The following is an 8546-nucleotide window of genomic DNA, read 5'->3' as shown; positions in this document are numbered from 1 at the left end:
AGTAGACCATCGACTCGCAACTAGGGTTGTTTTACTCAATGCCACTTGCAACTAGACCATGGACTTGCAACTGGTTTGTTCTCTGTATGTAGTTTTTGCAATTGCCCTAATTGCAAGTCCATCATTGACTCGCAACTGTGGAGGGCCCGCATGCCAATTACAAATAGACCCTCGACTCGCAACTGGTCTGTTGTTTTTTGTAGTTTTGTAATTGCCGTAGTTGCAAGTCCACCATCGACTCGCAACTGTGGGTGCCCGCATGCCACTTGCAAGTAGACCATCGACTCACAACAAGGGTTGTTTACTCGATGCCACTTGCAACCCGACCATCAACTTGCAACTCGGATTTTTTGTTGTTGTTTGCAATTGCCCTACTTGCAAGTCCACCATCGAATCGCAACTGTGGGGGCCCGCATGCCACTTGCAAATGGACCCTCCACTCGCAACTGGTCTGTTTTTGTTTTGTAGTTTTTTAATTGCCCTAGTTGCAAGTCCACCATTGACTCGCAACTGTGGGTGCCCGCATGCCACTTGCAAGTAGAACATCGACTCGCAACTAGGGTTATTTACTCGATGCCACTTGCAACTCGACCATCAACTTGCAACTCAGCTTTTTGTATGTAGTTTTTGCAATTGCCCTAGTTGCAAGTCAACCATCGACTCACAACTGTGGGGGCCCGCATGCCACTTGCAAGTAGAACATCGACTCGTAACTAGGGTTATTTACTCGATGCCACTTGCAACTCGACCATCAACTTGCAACTCAGCTTTTTGTATGTAGTTTTTGCAATTGCCCTAGTTGCAAGTCAACCATCGACTCGCAACTGTGGGGGCCCGCATGCCACTTGCAAATAGACCCTTGACTCGCAACTGGTCTATTTTTTGTATGTACTTTTTGCAATTGCCCTAGTTGCAAGTCCACCGTCGACTCACAATTGTGGGGGGCCTGCATCCCACTTGCAAATAAACACTCGACTCGCAACTGGTCTGTCTTGTTTTGTAGTTTTATAATTGCCCTAGTTGCAAGTCCAACATCGACTCGCAACTTTGGTGTCTGCATGGCACTTGCAAGTAGACCATCGGCTCGCAACTAGGGTTGTTTACTCGATGCCTCTTGCAACTTGCAACTCAGCTTATTTTGTAGTTTGTTTTTGCCCTAGTTGCAAGTCCACCATTGACTCACAAATGTGGGTGCCCGCATGCCACTTGCAACTCTACCATCGACTTGCAAACTCATTTTTTTGTACTTTGTAATTGCCCTAGTTGCAAGTCCACCATCGACTAACAACTCGTTTGTTTTTTGTCTGTACTTTTGTAATTGCCCTAATTGCATGTCCACCATTGACTCGTAACTAGTCTGTTTTTTGTCCGTACTTTTGTAATTGCCCTAGTTGCAAGTCCACCATTGACTCGCTACTGTGGGGGCCCGCATGCCACTTCTAAATATACCATCGACTTGCAACTAGGTCTTTCTGGTTTGATGCCACTTGAAAGTCGACATTCCCCCCTGCAACTGGTTCATTTGTTTTTTCATGCCACTTGCAAGTGGACACTCGACTTGCAACTGGTTTTTTTATTTTGATGCCCACTTGCATGTGGACATTCGGCTTGCAACATTTTTTTGTTGATTCCAGTTCAAGTCAATGGTCAACTTTGCAACTGGGTTTTCTTGTTTCATGCCACTTGCCGGTCGAGGGTCGATTAGAAACTGTGGGATCATATTTTGTTTGTTTGTTGCCACTTGCAAGTAAAGTGTCATTATTTGCATTATTTGTGTTTTGTGATCTTACGGAGTCCACCATTTTTCTTTTTGACTTGCAACTATGATTCTTTGTGCTCATGCCTCTTTTTTTGCAAGTCCAACCTTTTTTGATTCGATAGTTTATATTTCACAAACACTTTTTTCCGTATCTTTTTTAAGCTAAAATTTTGCAACCAAGCGCCAACTAACTTGAGAGCCCCTAGTTGTTACTCCTTAGTGAACACACAACTATATTTTGTTTTCCTTTTTTCGTCTCCTTTTTTGTTGATTTTTGTTGTAGGCGCAAGTGTTTTTCAGTGACCCTTTTTTTAATCTCAATTTTTTTTACAAGGACAGACCCCCAAAATGCTTTCTCTATGTGTTTTTAGACTAAACACGGTGTTCTGTAGTCAACTGCCATTTTTAAACTTTTTTAGGGGGGTTTTCTGCGAGATCTCCACAGCAACAATGGTTCTCCGATGTATATCCACACGGACACATTTATTTTTGCATTTCTTTTGTCTCCCATTTGCACTGTTTGAATCGGTGGCGCAGAGGAGGAGGAGGAGACGGGGACGACAAGCTCGAAGCCTTTGGCGAACGAGATGGCCGTGAACGAGCCTCCCGCTCCGCACCTCTGCTCAACGCACGGGGCATCCGATTTGGAGACGGCGAGGCAAATACATTTTAAAACATTTTTAATACATAATGAATGTTGTTTAATGATATTATACATTTTCAAATGCATCTTTATATTTTTAATACATGATAGGATTTTTTTTATACGTGAGAACACTTTTTGTGAAATATCATAACAAATGTAAAAAATATATATATTTCATTTTTTTCTACAAGGAGCATGAAAAATAGAAAAACTTAAACAGGAAAAATAGAAAAAACGTCAACATTTTCTATAAGAAGCATAAAAACCAAACAGAAAACCGGTAGAGAACTGCACATTAGAAAAATTATACAAAGGACAAACTTAGGCCGGACGTTGCTTGTGCTGCTGCTGGCGAAAAAACAATCCCAGCCAAGCACAAATCGTACTAACAGAGAAAGAAAACCAAGGTAGAAGCAACTCGATCATGCGATGCAAATTTTTTTTGGGCTTCTCTGCGCGTGCATGTACAACAGACATCCAAAACTGGTAAGCAACAACCAAAAACTGACGGGCCAAACCGGAAAACAACAACTAAATCCAGCCCAAACTAAAAACTGGCCTAGTGGACGAAACAAGTCAAAGGGGGACTCAACCGGGCTGCAACAACAGGGGATGACATCATGTGAATGAGACCATAATTATGTCTCAGCTAGATGAGTTCTAGGCGCTCCCTTTAAGATAGTCAAAGATTACATGAAGAATACATTAGGAAAGGCTGACAGGTCTTCTAATCCGTGATCCCAAAGAGACAGTGTCAACCGAAGAAAATACTGGGCCATTCATGCTTGTTTAGTACTCCTAATACTATCACTCCGTTCCATAGTTCTAAACTAAAACCACGACAAGAATTACGAAATGAAATTTCCTCTCAAGTTATACAACCCAAGCTCAACTCAAACTGCTGAAAGTTTATTTAAACGGAAACTACGGCATATGCTTCAGTGTAAAATTTCCATCATCATACATCACCTTGTCATGTATGATATGAAGTCCTCCAGTTCCTTGTGCGATGATGCGCCCTGAGCCGCCGACGAACGGACGGCCTCCCCGAGCGCCTCTGCCCGCTGCCTCACTGCGAGCCGTTCCTCGGCGACCATCATCGTTTCAATGACCTGCTGTATGGTTGTCCCCGATATCACCTCGCCGTATTTCTCCCACGGCCTCACGAGGAGGCCGGCCTTGAGGTAGCTGCACACCAGCTCCGCGTCCCACGGCTGGTCGGAGTGCATGGGCCAGGCAAGAATTGGCTTGCCGTGGCTCATGCTCTCCATGGTCGAGTTCCAGCCGCAGTGGCTCATGAACGCCGCCGTGGCGCCGTGCGCCAGGATCTCCAGCTGCGGCGCCCACCCTGTGATCACCAGCCCCATGCCTTCGGTCTGCTTGGTGAACTGGGACAGCAGCTCGGCGTGCCGGCTGTCGTCAGCGTGTGTGAATATGTCGCCGCGGTCGGCGTCCCGCAGCACCTAGATGAAGCGCTGCTTGCTGCCGTGCAGCGCCGCCGCAAGCTCCGCGACTTGCTCCTCCCGGAGCGAGGAGCTCGAGCCGAACGACACGTAGAGCACCGATGACGGCGGCTGCTGGTCAAGCCAGTTCAGGCACTGGTGCCGCTGCGTCTTCCCCTGGTCCGACGCTGTCGCCTCGAGCAGCGGGTTCAACGGCCCGATGGCAAAGAGCTTCTTGCCGTCGGTCGCCATCTGCTCGGCAACAACGTCGACGAACTCACCCTCAAGCGCGCGGCACGTGTTGACGATGATGCCGGCGCCGTTCGAAATGGACTGTCCCGCCATCGCGCGTTTGCTGGCATAGTCCGCGAACTCCTCGGACACGCGGGTGGGGAGGTGCGTGAGGCCGTTGTCGCGCAGGAGCCGGTGCCCGGCGTCCATCCGCCCGACGATGGACGACACGGCGGTGCAGTGAAACCCGAAAGCCTCCCCGTTGGGCAGCTTCGCCGCCTCCTCGGACGCGAAGGCGTTCATGAGGTCGTGCACGACGACGACGCGGCGGCGAGAAGCAGAGAGCTCGCGGAGGACGGCCGCGAGCGGGGCGCGCGCGCCAGCGGTGAAGGCCTCGAACATGGGCATGAGGTGGGAGGGGAAGGGCGGGTCGGCGGCGGGGTCTGGAGGCGGGGAGACGTAGGTGGAGATGCCGAGGTCGTGGAAGTGGATGGAGCGGAGCGCGTCGTCGTCCCAGCCGTGCACGCGCGCGCGAGCCTGGCGAACGTGCGGCGGGGACGCCGCGTAGTGCACGTCGAGACCGCGCGAGGCTAGCTCCAGAGACAGGTGCAGGAGCTGGTTGAGGTGGCCCTGCGCCGGGAACGGCACCGCCACGACGGCCACCGACGCCGCTGGGTTCTTTGCCTTCCCTTCCATTCTCTGTGTTGACCGTGAGTGGAGACGGAAAGAATTGGACGTTTCTGCAGTAGAGAGTAGGAGAGTATGATTTACGCGATGAATGGCGCTTGCTTGCCTCTATGGCGGGTGCAGTAGGTAGCGGACTAGTAATGAAACCAAATCACTGGTAGATTTTTCTTGGCAATGCCAGTGTACAGTTTATTTGTTGTTTCTTTTTTCAGTTTTGCTAAGTCTCACTCGACTTAGACTTCGTTATGTCTCAGTCGGTGTTATATTCCATTGATCTTGCATTGAGATTCGTACAAAAATTTCTCTTCAGTTTTTCCTTTTTCTTCCCATATACTATATCACTTGACTGAGACTTGGTTAAGTCTCAGTCGACTGAGACCTAGACACACCCTTCTTTTTTCTTTTCACAAGGAAGTTGGGGATGGCTGGGGCGCCAACACAGGAATGGGCCGCGGTTGGGGGAGGGCGGTGCAGCGAGGCTGCGTGGGAGCGCCACCGGCCGCGGGTGGCGGAAGCAGGCGACGTCGGCGGCACGGCGGTTCGAAGGAAGAAGATGAACAAGAGGGTGCGCGAGGTTGAAAAAGGTGATTCGGGCGTTCATTTCACATTCGACAGCTGGTAACAATTGACTGGCCCAAATTCGAAAATCAGGCGACTTGCATTATCATATTTATTATTTCAAAACTACTTCGACCACATTCAACATTTATGCATGCAACACAATTCAACTATAAACTTAAACTGCCTAACTTACATTACCATATTTATTATTTCAGAACTACTTCAACCACATTCAATGTTTATGCGTGCATCACAATTCAACTATAAACTTAAACTAGTCCGACATGCATGCAAACTACAAACACACTACAGATTATCCGAGTCATAAGTCATCGTCCAAATCCTCCTCCTTCTTGACCCCAGATGAAGGCCGTGCCTCGGCGTCGTTCTTGCACTTTTCGAGATCCCTCTTCCAGTAGAACATCTCGTTCTACACATACTCCGGATGCTCCCTTGAAAACCTTGCCATCGCCTCCTTGCTGCTCTCTCGTATATTGTCCTGCTCATCGATTACAATGCGGGTTGCCGGTTTGATCGGGCTAGTCTCAATGGTCAGTGGAGGCTTGATGTGCTCTGCCACCACCCGAGACTAGATCTCCGAAAAATTTAGCCTCGAGCGCGACAACCCAAGCCTCCACACCGCGATGTCCTAGGCGTGGGCGGCAATGTCGGCCGTCGGGTAGGTGCCGAGCTATTACCTCCGGCCGCCATGCTAGATATCGACGCCAAAGTTGCCGGACGGCCGGGGCCGCACCCTGTTGAATTTGCCCTCACCCTGGCCCTTCCGTGCCAAATTCAATCTTCGATAATTTTACAATGTGAATTTGGACCAACAACAACCTAATAACCATTGAACCAAAGGTTGGTTCTGTACACATGCATTACTATTCTGGACGCATAATCCACGTTTTCACTGCGAGATGTGTAATTTAAAAAGCAAAAAGCAAGCACCCCCTCATCAGAATCAAACCCTAATTACCAACCACCTTTCATAGAGAGTAAGACTAGACAAGCAACCGAGGGGGATGGCGGCGGCGGCTTACACAGGGGAGAGGAAGAGGCGTTGCACGCCGTGTCAGAGAAAATCATCTTGCTTGCTTGATTGATAGTGCCAGGCATTATATAGCCTGCGTACAACTTGAGGGCTAAGTCAAACTAACATATTGTAGGAAATTAACTAACTTGAGAATCAAGAAATATCTCACATCTAAAAGTGACTCAATAGAAAAAAGACAAATGAAAATGCCTGCATGAATCTTCGCGTAAAATCAATGATGTGGCACTTTGATGTACAATGCTTAAAGCGCGTCTAGACGCGCCTTAGCAAAACTGAATTTAAAATCACACTGGCTGAACTGTGTCGGCATGAAAAGCCATCGTCGCACATGGCATTTTGTCGATCACCTTCTGATGTAAGCAGTGAAATCATCTAGGTCCTGGCGCGACGAACCGCCGTCAGACACGGAGGCGGGGACGGCATCTCCGAGCACCCTTGCCCGTTGCCGGACGGCCATTCCTTTGTCGGAGAGCATGGCCTCCTCGATGACTTCCTGGATGGCCTTCGCCGTGACCACCTCACTGTGCTTCTCCCATGGGCGCACGAGGATGCCTGCCTTGAGGTAGTTGCAGATAAGCTCCGCGTCCCACGGCTGGTCGCAGTGCATGGGCCATGCCAGAATCGGCTTGCCGTGGCTCAGGCTCTCCATGGTCGAGTTCCAGCCGCAGTGGCTCATGAACGCGGCCGTGGCGCTGTGTGCTAGGATCTCCAGCTGCGGCGCCCACCCGGTGATCACCAGCCCCCTCCCTTCCGTGTGCTTGGTGAACTCTGACAGCAGCTCCTCGTGGCAGCTCTTGCCGGCCTCCGCGAATATGTCGCCGCGGTCCGCGTCGCGCAGCACCCAGATGAAGCGTTGGTTGCTGCCGCGCAGTGCTGCTGCGAGCTCTTCGATTTGCTCGGCTCGCAGGGACGACGTCGTGCCGAAGGACACATACAGCACCGACGCCGGAGGCTGCTCGTCCAGCCAGTTCAGGCACTCGTGCCGCTGCTTGCTCTCCTTCGGTGCGCTGGCGTCAAGCAGTGGGTTTAACGGTCCAATGGTGAAGAGCTCTTCTTGCCGTCGGCGGCCAGGTGCCCGGCGACAACGTCGATGAATTCACCCTCGAGCGCGCGGCATGTGTTTGCCAGGATGCCCGCGCCGGGCGAGATGTCTTTCGTCGGTCTGGCCCGGTTGGCGTACTCCACGAACTCCTTGGTCGCACATTCCTCGATGGCGCTGTAGACGAGGCCGTTCTCTCGCAGTAGCCGGTGATTGGCATCCATTCTTCCAACGAGCATGGACACGGCCAAGCAGTGCAGCCCGAGCGACTCGCCGTTGGGCAGCCGCGCGGCCTCCTCGGCGGCGAAGGCGTTGATGGGGTCGTGCACTACGACTATGCGGCGGTAGGAGCCGGAAAGCTTGTCGAGGAGAGCCGCGAGCGGGGCGCGCGCGCCGGCGATGTAGGCCTTGAACATGGGCATGAGGTGGGAGGGGAAGGGCGAGTCGGCGGTGGGGTCCGGGGGCGGGGAGACGTAGCTGGGGATGCCGAGGTCGTGACTGGATGGAATGGAGCGCCTCCTCGCCCCAACCGTGCACGCGCGCGCGCGCCTGCCGGATGTGCTGCGCGGGCGCGGCGTAGTGCACGTCCACCCGGCGCGACGCGAGCTGCAGCGACAGGTGCAGTAGCTGGTTGAGGTGCCCCTGCGCCGGGAACGGCACCGCCACGACGGCCACAGGCTCCATTGCGTGCTCCGCTCTCCGGATCGACGTTGTGTTCTCCGTGGCGTGAGGCCGTGACGTGGGGGTGGTGCTGAGTGAGCTGCTGGCTGAACAGCAGCATGGCAGAGTATATGTAGGCGGGCAAGCAGGTCACGGCGGAAGCTTCCTGGCCTGCGCGCAGGTGAGCAGCCCACGGCGGTGGAGCCATGCTTACATCCAGGTTCAGAGCAAATACTTGCAGGAGACGTATGGCTCTACGAGTTCGCCATGTGCCTTGCATGTGTGGTCAAGAACACAACATATTAATAAATAAACCTGCCAATTGCATCTCCCATGCTTGTCGTCATGGCTCATGTCATGACACAATCGTCGGATTGCAATCACTGCTTCTCTTCTACTATTACTACACCTACACCTACACAGGAGAGCGTTTTCAGCCATACCTGGGTCTGTTTGGTTTCAAA

General features: G+C 51.6%; 2 pseudogenes; both read right to left on the bottom strand.

Annotated features, from left to right (window-relative positions):
- Positions 1–3127: 3127 nt before the first annotated feature.
- Positions 3128–4774, bottom strand: LOC123049762 (putative cis-zeatin O-glucosyltransferase; annotated as a pseudogene).
- A 1787-nt stretch (positions 4775–6561) lies between these two features.
- Positions 6562–8253, bottom strand: LOC123054213 (putative cis-zeatin O-glucosyltransferase; annotated as a pseudogene).
- Positions 8254–8546: the final 293 nt, after the last annotated feature.

Source organism: Triticum aestivum, chromosome 2D (genome assembly GCF_018294505.1).
Source record: "Triticum aestivum cultivar Chinese Spring chromosome 2D, IWGSC CS RefSeq v2.1, whole genome shotgun sequence".
Classification (NCBI taxonomy): Eukaryota; Viridiplantae; Streptophyta; class Magnoliopsida; order Poales; family Poaceae; genus Triticum; species Triticum aestivum.
The sequence above is the reverse complement of the archived record's forward strand: the minus strand, read 5'-3'. Positions and strand labels throughout refer to the sequence as shown.